The 18,156-nt window shown below is 42.7% G+C and overlaps 1 protein-coding gene across 2 annotated transcripts in view; it reads left to right on the top strand.

The window, feature by feature from the left end:
• The first annotated feature begins 3,303 nt into the window (after window positions 1–3,303).
• The window catches only part of ATP10B (ATPase phospholipid transporting 10B (putative)), a 326,471-nt gene continuing 311,618 nt past the window's right edge, over window positions 3,304–18,156 (top strand). For both annotated transcript variants that reach the window (XM_072145901.1, XM_072145903.1), the window contains exon 1: window positions 3,304–3,569. The gene's annotated coding sequence lies outside the window, so the exon portion shown is untranslated. The remainder of the gene's footprint in view (window positions 3,570–18,156) is intronic.

The raw sequence follows: 18,156 nt of genomic DNA on the forward strand, positions 1-18,156 counted from the left end.
GCCCAAGGGTCGAACCCTCGCATGCGGCTTCTTCTCCAAGATCTTCTCGGCTGCAGAAAGGAACTACTCTATCGATGATTGGGAGCTCCTGGCCATAAAAATTGCCTTTGAAGAGTGGCATTATCTTGTGGAGGGAGCTCATCATCCAGTCAGTTTTTATACAGATCACAAGAACCTCCTGTACCTCCAGACTACTCAGCGCCTCAACCGACGACATGCTCGCTGGTCCCTCTTCTTCTCCCGCTTCAGTTTCCGAATACATTTTTGTTCTGCGGAGAAGAATGTTAAGGCCGATGACATCTCTCGTGCCTCTGATGTCATTGGAGAAGATCCTGCTCCTCAACATATCATTCCAACTGAACGCCTGGTTCTTGCTGCTCCTGTGGATCTGAGACAGCTTCCTCCTGGTGAGACCTATGTCCGACCTTCACAACGGAAGAGGATACTGACTTGGGGACTCTACATATTGTATCCGACTGAGGGGTCCAGTTTGTTTCCCAGTTCTGGCGTTCTCTGTGCAAAAAACTTCAAGTTAAAAATAGATTTCTCTTCTGCGTATCATCCGCAATCGACTGGGCAAGTTGAGAGGGTTAATCAGACCCTGGGCTAGTATCTTCACCATTTTGTCTCCTCCCAACAGGACTGGTCCACCCTGTTGCCATAGGCAGAGTTTTCTTATAATTCTTTGGATTCTGAACCTGCCAGCTCCACCCCCTTCTTCATATTCTATGGACAGCACCCGCGTCCACTGCTTCCTCTGTGTGTGCCTTCCAATGTTCCTGCCTGGAGGAGTTGGGCAGAGATCTTAAGTCAATCTGGTAGCAGACTTGTCTTTCCTAACCTCAGGCGTCTGCCCGAACCAAACCCAGGCTGACAAAAAACTTTCTTCTGATCTTCTCTCCGGGGGATAAAGTGTGGCTGTCATGCAGGTTTGTCCAGATGAAGATTCCCAGCTACAAGCACAGTCCTCGCTTCCTGGGTCCATTCGAGGTACTGAAACGCATTAATCCTGTGGTTTACAGGCTTCATCTTCCGCCCACCATGTGCATCCTTCTACGTCTCCCAGGTGAAACTTGTCATCCTGAATCGCTTCTCCTGGCAAGTACCTCCTCCTGCTCCTGAAACTGATGCTACTAATGTCTTCGAGGTGAAAGAGGGCCTTAATATGAAGACGGTCAGAGGGAAGCGATTCTATCTTGTCAACTGGAAGGGGTTCGGTTTGGAGGATAAGTCTTGGGAGCCTGAGGACAACACCCTGGATTGTGCTCTTCTGCACAGGTTCATCCAGTCCAAGAAGAGGGGGGCCGAAGGGAGGGGTACTGTTACGAGTGCTACGGCACCCATATCTCAGGTTGCAAACGCACCTGTGTGCCTCCCTGTACCCACAGAAGCAGCCTGCATGACGATTTACATTTCCTGGCTCCAGGGGCGTGTCCGCGCCCCAATGCACATGTCCTTGTCTTCTAGGGCGCACGTGCGTCGGCTCTGTAAGATTTAAAGGGCCAGTGTGCCGATAATTGTTGCTGCCCGGCCACCTGCCCTGATAGATTCCAGCCCCTTCCTGTGTCCCCTGCCAGATATTTTTGCTTCTATGCCTCAGAGAAAGCTGTGTTCATTGCCCTTTGCAACTATACTGATTTCCTGTTGTGACTTTGATTTCGTTCCTGACTTGTTCCTGTGCTGCCTGTCCTGACCTACCGCTATGTCCCTGACTCAGAACCTGTGCTGCCTGTCTGGACCTCCTGCCTGTCCTTGACCATACTTTTGCCTTACAACTCTGTACTACTCACATTGGCAGCCACCGCAGACAAAATCGCACCTGTGGTACCACACCGCAGCAAGCCCAACCCGTGCTCTGGTGATAATTAGGTACCACTTAGACTCCGCTCCCAGGTGTCGGCTTACATCATCATCTGCGGTGGTCTAGTGGGTCCACTACCCCTGGTTCCTGGCAGAATGTGAACTTCATGCAGCATAATATACAGTAAAGCAATATCCTAATCTCACTATACATGCAGTAAGCATAGTTTATGGGAGTTATTACTTCACTTTGCTGACAACTTAGATCCTATTTATACCTGTCATGGTACTTTCTTTATAACAATAGGCGAGTCTCAATATTCTTCTTTTTCCACACCCAATACCAGCTTCTTAATATGGCACAGACAAACAATTATATGCTGAAGCAATAATTACATTAAATGCTAAGGAATATTATACATTGCAAGAAATGTTACACATAGCATAAAACTGTATTATTATTTGCATTCAGGGCAAAATATGTTACGGCAGTATAAGTTACCTTCAAGAAAAAAAATGAAGGAGAATGGGGGCCTAGAAAAAGAAAGAAGAGGTGCCCCTACCCGTTCCTGCCCTTATGTCAAAGTCTCGGCTATCTTTCCGAATTTAGGACATTTGGGAGGTATGAAAGTATTTAGAAAGAAGGTATAAGGGAATAGTTAAAAATTGCCTTCTGATGATAAATATGCACCAATTATATGGCACAGCCACATCATGAACAAATTACCATAATACATTTAAAAATCATGAGAATGAAAAACTTAAATATGCCATCCTTTACATACTCATTATTATCTTTCAAAAACAGGCTCTAATAATGCTCATTTGATGGACAAATAAAAAAAAAGTTAAATTAAAAGGGTTGTCTCAACTTTGGAAGTTATACCCAATCCACAGGATATAGGACAACTTCCAATCAATGGAACCACCACCAATCATGAAAACATTTAGGAGAACCGGGATCTCGTTCTCCCTAAAGGATGGAGGGGCAGGACAAGCATGCACCCTGCTGCTGAAGGATAGCCGAATGTTGGGACATTGTAGATGTGACTGTATCATGTGCGTCCAAATCACTTTTCAATAGGAGGCTTACCTAAGCCAGATACCGAGAGCAGAGGTTTTGTTTGCAGATTGAATGTATGGAATGTATGTGTTACAGATTTATATACATGTGTGTGTGTGTGTTTTGTGCTATGCTATTTTTTACTATAGTATTGGGAGGGAAGGAGAACACTGGGAGGGGTAATGTGAGGGAGGCTCTGCATCATGTATGGGTGTCACAGAACTGCAGCAGCTACTGTTTTACTCAAATATTTCACCTCTGACACTTTTATAAATATACAAGAGTTGTTAGTGTCATGCATTATTTTTAACATAAAATCTTTGTCCCTAAACTGTCACGGTCCATTCTATACATTACTGGCATTCATGTGGTTAATAGGACCCATGTGCAAAGTGTTTGTACACTCAGGGAGCACAATGCAGATCTGTGTGAACTGTGAGGAATTCATTGGGTCACTGAAGACTGCCCACACTGGGATTATACAGACTGTCTAGAAACTTTGGTGAGAAGCTGGAGAGGACTAGGTGTGGCTAAAAAGCTTCTTATCTTAATAGTCAGTGCTATGGAGATTGACTTCTTCTCCCAGTAATGCAGGGTATGTGGGAGTGACTTGGATACTAAACTTTCAATGTAACCTGTCCCAGAAGTTCTGTTGTTTCAAGCTGTGGATGTGCTTGGGAAAGAGGAGGCCTTGTCTTCAGTAACAGTAAGTCCCTTAAATGTTACAGTATGTGAATTTACGGCGCTTGATAAAACTTGTAAATCGCAGACGTCTATATTGGATGCAAGTCCTCAGGTGTGTGCAGGTGAGCGGATCACGTGACTGTCTATGGCAAGCTGAGTCCTGCTCACAGTCCTGTGTATGAGGAGGGTTACACATCGAAACTGCTCAAAAGTGAACTCCTTGCCTGGGATTATTGTTGTCTTCAGTGCTTTGAGAATATTCAGGGAGTTGTAACCTGCAGGTCAGAAGAATTGTGTGGGGAACCCGAAACCATGGCAGGTTGTTGTATGAATGGTCTGGTTAGTGAAGGGACGGATACAGCAGGATCGCTTTGTGGGCTTTTTCACTTTGTATTAGCAACAAACAGACAATTTGGTGTTTTGTGTTTGTTCCTCCCTAAACAAGTCTCTGGGCTTTCATTGACAATACAGACTAAAGTAGTGCGCGCTTCTATTCCCGGAAAAACTGGAATAAATCACTAAAACTGAACCAGTGAGTTCTACTTCCTTTGTAGATTGTTTGTGCTGAAAAACAGTTGTGTGCATTGCAGAAAAAAACACACTTTTATTTTCTTTGCTTTTCTTAAGAACTCTATGGATGCCTTTTACACTTTAGATTCCTTATAGAGGCTAAGACATTGTGATTAATTTGTTTTAATTTTGGCAATTTTGAGGCAGTAATGTCTAGAGAAGAAAAAAAGCCACAAATTTGTCGCACTGCACCTAAATTTAAAACTTTTGAAAAGTCTCCCTTCGTAAATTTGTCTACCACAAAGTTTTCTAGTGAAACGTGGAGTGAGTTGGCTTCCTTTCACAGAAAAAGTTAAAAATGTGGGGCAAATAAGCAGATGCAACTGCCATAACTGCTGTGGTAGGCATGAGCCTGTGTGCAGAATGTTGCATACACTCACCAAATATATGATGGTGTGAATAAGCCTCTAGTCTCTGCAAAGCTGCTGTTGAATGTCTAGGTGGGAAAGTCAGCAGAGGAAGGAAAATAATTATAAAAGTGCTGGATTAGAGCATTTCAGTACACATAATAATAGGTTTAGCAACTTTTGTTCTGAAAATAATGTTTTATGTGACTGTAAACAGTTTTATGTAATTTTGTAGGACATATTATGGACTTTTCCATATTGAACCTAGGCATCCAGTAACATGCTATTTTAAGGTTTAATCTACTTTATGTGATGCTTTGGATTCTAAATAGTTCCAAACATACAGTATAGAATTTCCACCTCCCTGCTCACAATTCTGCTTTAAAGCTAATCTTCACAGGTTGACATTCATAGACCGTGTTTGAGCACAACCCACCATTATAAACGCCTTTAAGCAGGATCACATCCATAAAAACCGATGCATATTACATTCAAAAGTGAGTCATTCAGTTCAAATTGCAATAAAACACATTTGGAGGAAGTTATTCCTGCTCAGGGAAAATTTTGTTTTTACTGAAAATCCCCTTAAAGGGAATCTGTCCTAAAGATTTAGGCCCACAGTCTGCTACCAAGCTGTTATCTCATGACAGGATCTCAATGATGTCCTTCCGTATTTTGGGAGATGCAGCATAGCTCCAAAAAATAACTTTGAACTTTCCCTATAAAGCACCTCTAATGTATCTGCACATATTGCAGAATGGATTCAGAATCCTGCAGCTACAGCATCAAAAACCAGCAGAAATTGGAACATCTCTAATGTCTTGATTTGCGCATGTTGGTTTCCGCACCTGGATCTGCAGCATTAAAGGAGTTTGTCCATGAAAGAAAGTTTTCAAATGTTAATCCTCTAGTGATGTTTACACAATAAAGATAATTTTTACCCCTTACTTTACAATTTTACTCCGTTTTAGCTCCTATTACTCAGTGATGGTCAGTGTAAAATTGTGAGCGGAAACCATCTACTATGAAATGCTGTGTGCTGACAATGTGCTTAGATTGTCATGATTAAGGGTTTATCTACACTTTTTTTTACACACTTATTTACACATTTTAGTTAGCTTCTGAACTTTCTACTATTATATGACACATAGAAAAAGAGAGATGAGACTGATCAGAGATGATGATGAAATGGTGTGGTTTCTCCAGTCCTGTATTTCTGTGCTGTATGAATCCATATATGTGATATTTTTTATCCGTAATGCGCACATATGGCACTCTATACTTATAAAATATGGTGGGCTGGCAAATGATGGATGGCTGACTATTGACTGGCTGACAGAATGCACCTACCATTGTTTTTGGATACTGCACATACGACACAACCGTATGTAGCCCGTATGAAACCCATATTTTATACATTCACATTAACTTCAATGGGAAGTACGGACACAAATACATTAGAAAATGGGACATGCTCTATATTTTTATATAGCTCAAAAGGTATGGTGCGCAATACAGCCATTCAATGGAAGTCTGTATTGCCCATTGAAAAGAATGGGGAAGTATGGTAACCGTATATATGGCCGTTTTCACACATTCGTGTGAAGTAGCCTTAGACTGAGTCTCTGCACACTGCTACTGGCTGGTAGGAAGTGCCTGTATCTGAACTGGTCTTGTAATGCAGGGGGGAGGGGCAGGAGGCAGAGAGCACTGCACTGTGCAGACAAGAGAAGCTATTCATGAGAAGAATCTGACCATAGTCAGAAGATTTACGGTCATATCCAGGTACAACCAAAATTGTAAACATCAGCACTGATAGAGACAGGTTGGAATTATATCTGTGAAATTCTGTATTTTTGTTAATAACAATGAATTAGAGAATGTGTTCTTGTGTTATCCTGAGTATATTTAAGAATCTTAGCTTTGAGGGAATACCACATTAAGTGACATATCACTTATTTGCTGTAGATCAAATATTCCCAATGTGTGTATGGTATTGTCATCAATCCCACACATTACAATGCTACTCTATAAAGCTGTTGATTTTGCTATGTGTCAAATCCATATCTAATACATGGGGAGTTACCATAATATCGTGTTTACACACAGCGTTTGAATTGCGTTTTCAAGTATTCCTAATAATATTATACCTGGCTTGATGAAGATTTGCATTGTATAGCGTGAACCGTCACAGCTCACAAGCCACAAAGGCTTGGAAGGGAATACTGTTTATATGCTGTTTAAACTTTTCACTGAAGAATTATCAGAATTTTTCTTTCAAAAACATTCAAATGGATATGGAGAAAATGTAGCTCCTATATCTGTAAGGCCGCTAGACACAAGATTTCCTCTAATATGACAATATTGCTATGTATCTGGCATTCATTGGTGCATGATGTATGCAAAAGATACAAAAACCTTTTAGGCCCTATTAATGATTATACATGATATGGCCTAATTCTGGATACATTTTGTGAGTAGTAGTGCTGCCACTCATGTGTTTTAGCTCTGTATTATATGATTTCTCTGATTTTAAAATGCAAATCATCTATCTTTATCAAAAAGGGGTTTTCCCATGAACTAAAGTTAGGCTCTATCCCATGGATAGAGCCTAACTTGCTGATCAGTGGGCATCCCAGTGCTGAGACCCCAACCGTTCGTTCCGTCAGACTAAAGGAGCAGATGGCCGCTCATGACCGCTCTGCTCCATTAATCTCTATGGAGCTGACGGAAATCACCCAACTCAGTGATGGACCCCTCGTTCTCGTGATCTGGGTGGATCTCAACACTGAGACCCCCACTGTGGATAGGGCCTAACTTTAGTTCGTGGGAAAACCCTTTTTAATGCATTTTTCTAGTTGTGTACAATCCATCTTTTCCCATGACGCTATACCCTAATTTTACAATATTTCCAATAACTTATTTATCTATATTGGTGTTTCTAGAACAAAGTAATATGTCTTTTAAAACTGATGTAATTGAAATTGCAGATCATGTCTTCAAACTGACCACACAGATGGCAGATGTCACATAATAACGAGACATTGTTAATACAGTGCAGGCGGTCCCCTACATAAGGACACCCGACTTACAGACAACCCATAGTTAAAGAAAACCTACCACTTGAAGTGGTAGGTGTAAGAAGGCAATACCGAGCACCAGCTCAGGGTGATCTGGTGCCGGAGCTTATTTTTGTTAGTGTTTTAAACCGCTGTATCGCGGTTTAAAACACTTTTTAAACTCTAGAGAGCCGCGCGCATGGTGCGCCGAGTGCGTACCTCCGTGCGCCGAAGCAGCTTCGGCCATAAAGTTTAAAAAGTGTTTTAAACCGCGATACAGCGGTTTAAAACACTAACAAAAATAGGCTCCGTATTGCCTTCTTACACCTACCACTTCAAGTGGTAGGTTTCCTTTAAAGATGGACCCCACTGTGACCTATGGTGAAGCTCTCTGGATGCTTTACCATAGTCCCAGACTACAATGATCAGCTATAAAGTGTCTGTAATGAAGCAATTGATAATCCTTGGTCCTTTCACAGAAAAAAAATTTGAAACTCCAATTGTCACTGGGGCCAAACATTTTTTGGCTGGATCTACAATTATAAAATATACAAATTCAACTTGGGTTCCATAGGTTTGTTCTTATCTTGTATGTACCTGGGGCACTGTCTGTATATAATTATTTGATTTATTTTCCACAATGAGTTCTAACTGTTCTTGGTCATGTATATTAGTACATGTCGGAAAAAGATTAATGAATACTGTCTGGTCTTCAACATGTGAAGTCACATAATAAATTTGGACTTAGTTGTCTGAAGTAATAATTGGAGTGGGTTGGCTAAAAAGCAAAAAATGTCACAAAATGGCAGTTGCAACATGTTAAATACATTAAGACCAAAAACTGATGTGTCTGCAAGGATAAATAACTCACTGCTTGTCTTAGACCTCAAGTACATGGGCCTCATACAAACAGCCATGGTGCCGACTGCCCCTGCTACAAACTATATGAGCAAGTTCTATTCCTACCCGAGTTTGGGCATGAGAAGACATCCCATGATGATGACATATAGGCCTCTGTGAGCAGCCCAATATTGCACTCATTTGTGTGCAGAAGGTGTCAGACAGTTGTTTTTTTGGGGAAATTGCATCATAATTTTGGAGTATATTTCTTTAAAAATGTTCACCTTATTAACAGACCAACAGTAGGCCTTCATTTCATCCTTGAAGGCTATACGAGGTCAGTGTTGAATTTATGGTGCACAGTAAAATGTACGAATTCTTTGTTTGTCCATGTTGTTGTGACATTTTATCTTCTGTTTATCTCATATATTCCCTTGTAGTAAACTTGAGAAACAGGTTTGGCACACATTCTCTGATTTTATATTGTGAGGCGCAAACAATGTTGCTCAACCTTTGCTGTTCCTCAAGAAAGCCTGCAAATCATTGTCTTCCACACCCTATGTGTTGTTTGGGTATAATCTTATTGTATTTTCTGACAACATTTTCTGTTGTTCTGATTGCAATCATACAGTAAAATAGAGCATCACATTTGTACATGTACTACACCGTTCTCAGTAAACTTTGTTACCATCATTGCTAATGAAGAGCGGGGACTGTTATACCATTCTGTGATATCTCACTACCTGTCCTGATGGACTATACATGTAACATGCACATCTAATACCACAACTGGGGGGCAAAGCAACAGAAACCTAAAGAGAGATGCACAGGACTAAGCAAAACTCCTTAATGCACATCTATCACCAGGATCAAGGTTTGTAAACCATGCACATTGACATACAGGTTTGTGCCCCCTCTTGCAGAAATTCTTCTTCTTTTAGGTTCTTATGCCCTTTTAAAGTTTTTAAAAATGATGCAAATAAACCTGAGGGGCTCTGGGCTCCATAGCTATTAATTGAATCCAGAGCCCCTCGGGCTCATTTGCATATATTAATAGCCTTTTTTTTGTAAAAAGAACATCATAAGAAGCTAAAATGAGAGCAAATCCTGTCAGAGGGGGCAATACTTGATTCTGGTGGTAGATTTCTGTTTAACTATCTGGGATTTATTTGGACACCTAATGATTACATAGTACTATCTGGGTAATATAAGGTGCATTATCGGGAATGGGGACTTACATAGTAAATACTGCTCAGGAAATCAATGAAATGTCCTGTGTCTTTGGGGGCATTTACACATTTAGGTTTGTGCATGTGGTTTTAAAAGCCAAATATGAATGAATTGAAGAATAGGAGTAGAAAATGTTATTTATACCTTCTCTCCCACTTCTGTCCCACATAGTTTAGAATTAAAAAAAGTACATGCAATTATTCTAATAGGTACATGTGAATCAAATAATAAGATCATTTTCTGCTGGCCCTTGTTTATAAAAAAAAATCAGATCATTTTTTTAAATTGTTCCCAATATGAAATACATTCTCAAATTCTGTTTCTCTTACATTTTCTTGTTACACAGTTACAAGTATGTTTGCTGTCAGATGAAGGACACACAGCAGATAAATACCTAAGAGCAGGGAGTGCAAATACTGCAGTCTAGATAATTCTATTGTTTGTTTGGGGGGGAATTGGTATAAAAAAATGACTATGACTATGACAAATTAAATGACTTAGTTAAAATGGCGTGCTTTCAGTTTCAAGGTGGTTTTAGGTGCAGTTTATTCATTGAGCACCTGAAAGAAATGCATTGGACAAGTGAGTACATTTATGTAACCTCTTGGGGACAAGGGACAAGTATGCTCATCTTGTAAGTAGGGACTTAGTAGTACATGAGAATAGTACATGAGAAAGAGCATAAGAGTCCTGTGGACCCTGGATCAGCAGCAGGTGACTGACTGTAATACCCTGATCCTGCTGCATCTGCTTGTACTGAAAGCTCCAACATTAGAGGTTTATTTCTGTTCCATATGCAACGGCCCCCACCAGGGCCTAGCCTTTTCTTGGGGCCTGGAGGCAGCAGGGGCCCAGAATACCGGAGTGGCTGGCGGTTGCGGCCTAGGCACGCTAGTGTTACGTGGCTTGGTATGGGGACCGGAGGGCTGTCCTACAGCCTGGCAGGTCTCCAGCAGCTGGTGTATGCAAGAAATGATACAAAGGGAGAGGCTGTGGTACTCATTCTCCCTGGGGAAGCCCTTTCGTGTCTGTAGTGTGTGTCCCCGGTAAATGGATGGTGCACCCTTGATGTTACAGCCATAGCAGGGACCAGCCGGAGGCCACATTGTGCAAAAATAACTTACAGTTCTTTATTTGAATCAACAGCGACAGCAGGCAATGTGCCCAACGATTCCTTACAGAGGTAGGATACTGGGAGTGCTCTTGGAGAGGGAACCACAGGAGTCTGTTCACCAGCCTGGATGCAGGGACAGGCTGGGATGTAGCTGTGTCCAAGGTAGGAAGCTTCATCTTTATCCTGGACTGGTTCAGTGTTAGCACTGAAGGTGGACTGACACTCTATAGAGCTGCTGAGGCCTAGGAGACCTGTGGTCAGAGCACGAGCCCTGTAGTTGTGCTTCTCAATCAGAAGCTAGATGCTAAGACTTGCTCACTTCTGGAACTTTCCTGATCAGGGGTTTTGTTACACCTCCTGGTTAGGTGGTGGCTCACTCTCCAATTACACTCCAGTTCACAATTAAGTGCATTGAGGCATATCATTGGATGAAAACATGAATAACATTTAACCCTTGCCTATCCAGGCAGAATCTACCGCTGCACAATGACCTAATTATATGTGTAGTTTCCTGCATAGGAGCTGATCAGACTCTCTATTAGGGGAAAACACATATGAGGGGCTTATTCGCAACAACTCCTCTGCCTTGCATTGGCAGGGATGTTGCACATAATCCACAGCAATTTTGTGAAATGTGACCTATTTGCCTCAGATCTCTTGTGTGTATGCGATTGTCATCAGGGTCAGATTATAGGGTGAGCTCCCAGGGCCCCCACCAAGTCACTCCTAAGGGGTTGGCATTAGCAGCAACAGTGGCCAGGGCCGGATCATAGAAGGGCCCCCACTGGTTGGCCCTACTTAGTAAATAGATTACTGATTTAGGGGGCCCTGCTTATTACACAGATTACCAAGGGAGGCCTTGCTTAATACATGGACTACCGACTAAGGGGGGGCCTGCCTATCTTAAGGATTACCAACTAAGGGGGGGACCCTGCCTATCACATGGATTACTAGCTAAGGGGGTGCCTGCCTATTCCCCTCTCCATAGGGAATAGTGCTGCCCGGCCTTATTTACAGGGAAAGATGGAGCATACTCTATCTTTTTCCCGTGTATGGTACGTTGCTACACGTGTGTGTGTTAATGTACTGCAGCTGGGTCACCAGAGCCATCTATGCAGACGTACATCTTGCCACAAAATGGCAGCCAGATATATGTTCCCACAATGGCTGTGTGAATGCAGCCTTAGGTGGAAGCCTTCCCTATTACATAGATGTTAAATGTGTACCCTATATGGGCTACAATCAGTGGGGGCCTCTACCTGCTTTTGCGCGCTAGTTCCCCTGTACACTTCACCTGTATAATTCTATGTTCAGGCTATACCAGCCCACTCCACTGCCAACCGCACCCTCTTCACACCTCTCCATGCTAAGTGGCAGAACGGAGGAAATAATCTCAATTCCTTTAGCAGCAATAGTGATTATTTTAGGGCTTGTTCACCAGAAAACTGGCATACAAGCACTGATAAATATCCCCTAATGTGTACAGATTATGGATCTATACATCCATCTTAATAGCTACATTGCTCTGCTGTGTTACAGGAGAAGAACAAGGAAACGACAATAAACAATTCTGTTGTATTCAGTATTTTTCTTATGTGTGCTAGCTGCTGTCTCTGCTCCTCGCTCTTGTTCTCATGTATTTCTATGGGCTCATACACATGGACATAGTTTCCACAGCATAGAGTATGAGCCTAGAGCCCCTGAGAAAAAACTCAGAGTAGATCCTATTCTTTGCTGTGTTTTTGGCTCTGCTCTTCCATAGAAGTCTATTTGCAAGTGAAATCAATCAGATGCAACACAGATGTTATCCGTGTGTTGTCCATATCTGTGGCTCAGCTTCCAGGTAACACAATCATGTGACACTCCAAAGGGTTGGGACAGGTTTATAACATCATTTACCAGCCTTCTGAATTGTTGTGGGTCAGCAAAACGGCTTATCCCTCTCCGCTATAAATATTCATGCATTGGTCATTATAGAGCCGACATACTGCTAAATAATAGTAACAGCTGAGCTAGAATTGTTGTGGTTTACTTGCCTCTTTATGTTTTTCAAGTGAAGACTATTGAGGTGGCAAGGAGTACCACAGTGAAGTTGCCAAAGCAACATGTCATTGTGTACACAGGATCACTGACCCCTAGAAGCATCAAGCCTTCCATGGATTAATAGAAGATTAATATGTAAAATGATCATATAGAACAAATATACTAACCATGACTGTTTATTAATTTTGTGCTTATTACATAATTCTTAAAAGTCATCTATTTGTACATCTCCTTTTCAAGATCATTGGCTTCTTGCTCATAGGTTAAAAATTATAGATTTTGGTAATTCTCCAATATGCCATATTTCTTTTCAAGGCTAGTCCCCAGTTGAAAAGCTTAATAACTAGAAACTTGGGTCTGTTGCAATGATCAAAATTTCTCTACTTAATATTGATTGGTACTCTGTCGTGTACCAACTCTTAAATCTATCTCATGAATATTGCTACATTTGAAAAGAAAACTCGAAGAACTTATTGACATCAATTAGGAATTCACATTTTAGACTGACTTGAAAAAAGTTTGGCAGTTGTTCTAAGTCAATGATGTTGAAATCAATAAGGAGCAAGAATTCATAGACAGCGGGGGGGGGGGGGAGTGCTCTCTAAAAACAAAGTTCATACTGCGCATTAGAAATATTGTATGTTCAATTTTGTTGTAAGGGTTACATTTATACTGGCTAACAAAGCATATTTTGTGACTGTACAGGAAGAAAATAAAATTAGGGAATAGCTGTTCCACATCATTGACTTCAATTTCCTTAAAACAGACACATTCTTTGTCTTTTAGTTGGTGTAATAGAATCTTTGATTCTAGTGACTTTTAAAGAGGTTGATCATTATTTCATATTGATAGTCTATCCTCTGGATACAATAGGTCATTTATATGTGACCGGTGGGGACTGTCACGCAACCCCTCATATTAATAAGCTTGTTCTCATGACAGATCATGGATAGAGATTTTTCAAAAAATCGATTCGCGAGTTCACCAAATTTTCCGACAAAATTTGATTCGACCCAAATCGAATCATGGTGAATCACGTTAAAAAACATATATTTCTTGGCTGCAGAGAGCTTGTTGTGTCTTGTAGAACATTGTGCCATGCCCAAAAATGCATAAGGAGCGCGGTTTGGTCTTCAAAGAATGCTGTGTTTTTGTATGAACCACACATGATAGCCGCGGCTCTTAGAATCACTTCACTATTCAATTCCATGTGCACTTACAGAGGCCAACTTCACCAAATAAGTGAAGCGGGAATGCAGCCTGACAAGGACTTAGCTGAGGGCCAAGATCTCACTATAACATCAGAGTGCACTCTTTTTACACTGACATCAGATGATTCCATTGATTAAGACATAACCTGTTAATGTTAAAGCTGATACATGTAGAAACCCCCCAAAAGAGTGCAGAGGGTGTCGGCAGTAATTTTGCATTGATGTCACTGATCATTTTGCCCTTCTTTTCATCCGTCAATGTCCGCTTTCAATCAGTCAATAATCCATCAGTATTGCTAAAGCCAAAAACAAACAGGAGTTGATCCAAAACAGAGATGACCAGTTAATGGGATAATTGCATGCACTGTGTTTTCTCTATCCACTCCTGCTTTTGGCAATCAATCCTGAAGCTTTTCATTCCTTCTGACAGATGAAATGAAGGGGAAAACTAAACATATTGGCAACGTCATAGAGTGGTAGAGGATGAAAACAGCATAATGGAAATCATTTGCTGTTTCAGGGAGACAGCGGTCAGTTGGCTGCAGCATGAGTAGCCAGAGTGGCACAATGACAAAGGGTGGAGGTGTCGGCAGCAGCAACAGCAGGAAGTAAAAGTGGCACAATCACAGTGTGTGTAGGTGGGCAGTAGCAGCAGCATGAGGCCAGAGAGTGGCACAATGAAAAATTCTGGTGGCGGCAGCAACAGTATGGAGGTGGGTGACAATTCCAGTCGCTGGTAAAGTTGGGGGTGGCAAATGGAGCAACTGGCAGCAGATGTCTGGCATCAGGCAGGTGGCAGCATCAGAATAGTGGCTGAGACAGGTAGTTAGAATCTAGACTAATTTTTCAACATTTGGGGGAGGTGTCATAGCTGATCTAATCTGATAGATAAGACATTGGTGTTTTAAAATCCTGGCCAATCCACGCCTGACTCATCTTGACAAAGGTAAGTTTCCACATCCGGAGCAGCGGGTTCTCCTTGGAGTAAGCATGGCCCCCGACGTACTGAACACCGGCTCTGATGACATATTACTGGCGAGACAGGACAGCTTCTGTTCTGCAAACTCTGCAAGTTACGGCCAAACATCAAGTTTGGCTGCCCAGCAGTCGAGGGGATCCTCTACCTGGGGTGGTAGAGTGTTGTCCAAGTATGCCAACACCTGCTGGTGCGGGATCTGCTCCATGTCCTTCTGCTGGCAGCTATCCTCCTCACTAGGCGGGTGAAGGAAGCGGCTCATTAAGGACTCCAGACTTAAGCTGCTGCTGACGGAGCTGCTACTGCTCCTACCCCCTATCTCCCCACAGCAGCACTAGTACGTGAGCGATGACTGCCAGGAATTCCCTGGTCAGACGTGAAAGAGGATGGACAATGGCGCACTTAGACAGCGACCAACTGTCTGCACAGTATTTCTCTATAGTACGCCAGTTGTTCCTCCCTCTCGGCACGGATGTTAACTTTTCAGCTGTATCTATTAGTAAGGCAAAGCAGCGTGCTGCTGGCCATCTGCACAAGTGACTCTGAGGGACTCCCAGTCTCCATCTCCACTGTATACTGCCACAGTGCTTCTGGGTCATGTGTCTCGTCTTCTACCTCCTCCGGATGCTCCTTCTATTCCTCTCCTGTCACCTTAGTAGGAAAAACACTAATTTCACCAGACTCTCCAATGTTCTCCTCCAGTTTAGCCCCCACTGGACTTGTGGCCATGAGATTTAGTCACCTCTTCTCCAGTGCTCTGACCAGACAGATTTAGCAGCATCTGTTCCAGGACATGAAGCAGTGGAATGACATTATTCATCCTGTAGTCCAGGCGACTGACAAATAACATGGCCTCTTCAAAGGGCCTGAGAAAATGGGAGGTGTCATGCATGAGCTGCCAGTGGCTGACATCAAAGTTACACAGGGGAGTACTCCTGTCCGCTTGCATCATCAAAAATTCAATAAAGGCTTTTCTCTGTTCATACAGACAGTCTAAAATATGGAGGCTGGAATTCCAACGGGTGGCAACAACGCATATCAGCCTGTGTTGGGGGAGGCCATTCTGCCGCTGCAACTTGAGGGGGGTGTGCTTGGCATTGTAAGAATAGATGAAGTGCATGTGCTGTTTCCTGGACATTTTTAGAATGTCTTGCAGATTGGTGGAAGAACTCAGAAACCTTTAGACAACCAGATTGAACACGTGCGCCATGCAGGGTGCATGGGCCATCCCTCCTTGGTGCAGCGCGGACACCATGTTCCTCCCATTGTCTGTCACCATGGTTCCAATTTGCAGTTGTTATGGAGAAAGCCACACATTGATTTCTTTTTGCATGACACAGAGTAGTTCCTCCCTTGTGTGACTTTGTTCGCCGAGGCAAACCAGGTGTAGAACTGCGTGACACTGCTGTGCCCTGCACATGTGGTATAATGGAGCATCACTGCCTTTTTGGAAAAGAAATTTTGGCTTGGAACTCTCCACCTCGGTTCGGCACAAGCCATTAGTTCTCTGAAGGGTGCAGAGTCCATGACTTGGAAAGGGAGGGACTGCAGTGCCATCAACTTCAACAGGAGCAGGGTCAGTTTCTGCACCTTAGGATGGCTGGACGCATACAGTTGTCTCTTTGTAATCGCCTTGTTCAATGACAGCTGGCGCCATGCGTAGCGAGGAGCAGGAGCATCTGGACCGGGAGATAATGTCAAAGACAAAAGCTCCCGTCAGCAGTGGTGTTGGAGCCTTGACTGGTGGAAATGGCATGTGTGCCATCTGAGACACCAGGCCATTGGATGGTGGTGCTGCATGTGTTGACGCAGGGCCTTGGTGCCATTAGCTCCCTGGCCACACTTCACTTTCTGCCTGCAGATTCTACATTTACTCATGTTCAGCTCCTCTGGTGTCTTTACAAAAAACTGCCACACCACCGAGTTTACCGTCAACACTCTGCACAGAGTGACTACTAACGCTGCTGTCTCGCTGAGCCCCCGTGCCACTGCTTACTTGGACCTGCAAAGCAGGTTTTGTACCCTGCAGCCGTTTGGCTCCCATCCTCGCACATGGGATCGATGGTGTTCCTTTCTTCTTCCCAGAGTTCTCTGCCCCATGTAACACGTTGTGCTCCAAGCCATTTTGCTAATAAAGGGGGAAAAAAATTGTTCCTACGAATCACTGTAAACTTTCGGATTCTTGCCAAACCAAAGTTTTCCTGAAATTCGGAAAGAATTCTACTTCGTTTGAATTGATTTGCCCATCTCTAATCATGGAGCTGGAAGTATTTGGCTTGTGTTCTATGCCAGAAATCATGACTACACCGCCTATTGAAGAAAAAGTGTGCCACAGCTGCTGTAACGGTTTCCCGTCACCATATAGAGCGCTGCAGGGTCGACTACTTTTAGATTCATGATCTGCTTTTATGCAAGACTGAACTGCTGATCAGTGCAAGGGGCAGGTGTCCCCTCCCCTACAATCAGATATTGATGGCTTGTCCTGAGGTTAGACCATGAATATATTTTCCTTGACAACCTTTTAAAGTTGTCAAATGCTGCATTAATAGTCATTAAGTAAGTCTCTGCTAGGAAGAAAGTAGTATTTAAGGGGACTGGTAAATTTCTTATAATTTATTTTTTCTATATAATCATTATTGAACTATTTTTCAATACACTAGTACTACACTAACTACACTGGATCTTTCTATACACAAGATCCAGTGAGAGCCTTGAACCTTCTTAAAACCTTGTACGTGAGATAGATTATGTAATTTGTATATTCTCTGTCTGTGGCTGTCTGATCAGGCCTCCTGTAGTCTGCTTGTGGCTGGTTTCTACTCTGATACTTTTGATGAAATAATTATTTGTATTGTGGTAGTTTAGCTGTCACTAACCAAATGGCAAATATATTGTCACTGACTGTATTAGGTGTTATTATGGTACAATAGTTAAGGATTAGACTGGTGTACCTAGGACCCACAAGTGAAAGTGATTCTGAGGGCCCACTTTGCTACTTCATAGAAATACACACTTTGTCATGAGATCAGGGAATTTGTAAGCACTGGAGGGGAAGACAGCAGAATATAAAGTTAGACTTGGACACTGAGACTATGGATAAACCACTACACATTTGCAACATACCCCACCAGGCCTAGCCTTTTCTTGGGGCCTGGAGGCTTCCAGGGCCCAGAATACCGGAGTGGCTGGCGGTTGCGGCCTAGGCACGCTGATGTAATG

This window comes from Engystomops pustulosus, chromosome 4, assembly GCF_040894005.1.
Source record: "Engystomops pustulosus chromosome 4, aEngPut4.maternal, whole genome shotgun sequence".
Lineage (NCBI taxonomy): Eukaryota > Metazoa > Chordata > Amphibia > Anura > Leptodactylidae > Engystomops > Engystomops pustulosus.